The sequence below is a fragment of the Gorilla gorilla genome, chromosome 22 (assembly GCF_029281585.2).
Source record: "Gorilla gorilla gorilla isolate KB3781 chromosome 22, NHGRI_mGorGor1-v2.1_pri, whole genome shotgun sequence".
Taxonomy (NCBI): domain Eukaryota; kingdom Metazoa; phylum Chordata; class Mammalia; order Primates; family Hominidae; genus Gorilla; species Gorilla gorilla.
This window is the reverse complement of record NC_073246.2, coordinates 30,158,401-30,160,598: the sequence shown is the minus strand read 5'-3', so window position 1 is coordinate 30,160,598 and position 2,198 is coordinate 30,158,401.

The window sequence follows — 2,198 nt, the reverse complement described above, 5'->3', positions numbered from 1 at the left end:
GTGGAACCAGTCACAATACTCCACTGACTAGACTTTCTTCCCCAGAAGACAGAGCCAGTAAATGTTTCACGATGCTGTCAGTTTCAGTGAAGTTTATAGGCACAGCCTGCATACTGACTTGAATAAGGTTACCAGACTTAACAAATAAAAACACAGGACACCTAGTTAAATTGGGATTTAAGATTAATAATGAATAATTTTTCAGTAAAAAGTTCCAACTACTGACTGGTATCCTGAGTATTGCATGAGACATACTGAAAAAGTATTGTTGTTTAACTCATATACAAATTTAACTAGATTTTTTTTTGTATTTTATCTGACAACTCTAGAACTGAAATACACAATGAAATAAGCTATTTTCAGCAATATTGATCAGAATGACCCTCTGGAAGAGGAAGCAAAATGCCACATGTGAGAGGCTTTGATGTATGATTGGGCCAGTACTATGGCAAATTAATTGAGACAAAGCTAAGTTTTCCAGAAAAGGCTTACTTAGCTCAGTATGTATCATTTGCTACAGTGAAAGTCTGCATGCAACATTCCCCAGTGAGTATATATTGTTTGCTAGTAAAAATTCATTTCATTCAACAAATATTTATTGAGTGTCTACTTTTGCCAAATCTTCTAAAAGCAGTCTGTGGAGTTTCTTATGAAAAAAAGAAAAAACAATACAAATTTAGAATTGAGATGTGTTCACGTCACCATAAACTGACAATGTGGCGATGTTCATACATATCTCTTGGTAACTAAACACTTTGCCTTCTTTCCTGTTTATTTATTTCTGATTTTGATTTGCTCGTTACCCTGTGATTTAGCTTCCATCTGCATGAAAATGGTGACGTGATAATACTTCCATATTTCACCATGGTTATTTTCACTATCGGAATTTCATTTTTTATCATATATCTTAGATGATTTTGATCAGATGGTTGTATGTGTAAGGTCTTGCCACACAAATAAATTACAATTTTCTTAGTTACTTTAGTAACTTGTGGTATCTGCTTTACTGAATGTAGAATAAACTTTGAGAAACATTTTAATTTGCTTGAAATTTTACTCAGAAATGTTCAGGGTAATTGACAAGTCAGTTAACATCGGCTTTATTTTTAGAAGAGAAAATGTAATCACGGATAGCCAAGAGAGATTTTCCTCATGTTATTACTTTAATTTTTGTATTCAGATGAAATCACACACCTTCCTTATAGTTGGCCTTGTAGACCAGCCTGGAACCTAGAAAGTAGATGAAAATTACATTTCATTCATTAAATAGGAATTGTCATTGATATATAATGATAACTCATTTTGATTGTTTTTAATTTTTATGACTTCAGCAATGACTTAAATGCCCAGTGGAAACTTCAGTTGTACCAACATGAAGAGTTGTCTAATAACCACAGCCATAACGTACTGCAACTGGAATAAGTAGTGTGGGAGCCTTTCATTCAGATCCCTTGTTGCATTTACAGTTGGCGACTTTCCTATAAAATTGGCAAATGCACATGGACTTCTCTTTTCCATTTGGTTCTTATCACCATACCTTTACTTATTTATTTTGTCATGCTTCTCATAAACTATTGGATTTTCTTTAAAAGGTAGTTCATTTTTTATTCTTTCTTGAAGCCTAATTTCATTATATGCAATGCCCTTTTACCCACATTATTCTTTAATGATAGGATCATCAATAAACTTAGTGACTTTACATTTAATAAATCATTAATTAAGTACTTTAAATTATTATTTTGTGAAAGAGACCAGAGAGTCTCATATGCTGATTAAGACTGAGTAAAATAAAGAGTAACCTGAAACTTGAAACAATTTTGAGGAGCTTTTGACCCCAAACACCAACCCAAAAGGAGATAAATCCTTTGCTGTGGTTTTAAATAGTGTGGTGCCTAAACAACATGATAAATGTACTGACATTTACAGAGGCCCCAATTAGAGCCAAGATATCTTAATGCACTCTTTGGCATCTCAGAGCACACATACTCCATGTGAAGAACTTTTCGTTTTACAGTGCGAATGTAGCCTACCATATGGGCCACAGCTCTTTCCTGTTTAGCACTTTCTTCCAGCATCTGTTGAGACATGCTCTTTTGTTTTGATCTCTTCTTTCTTAACTATACGTAGACTACGTATTTTTTTTCAACAGTCTTTTATCTATTTTTTTCTCATTCTAATCTTCCAATATCCATCTGAAA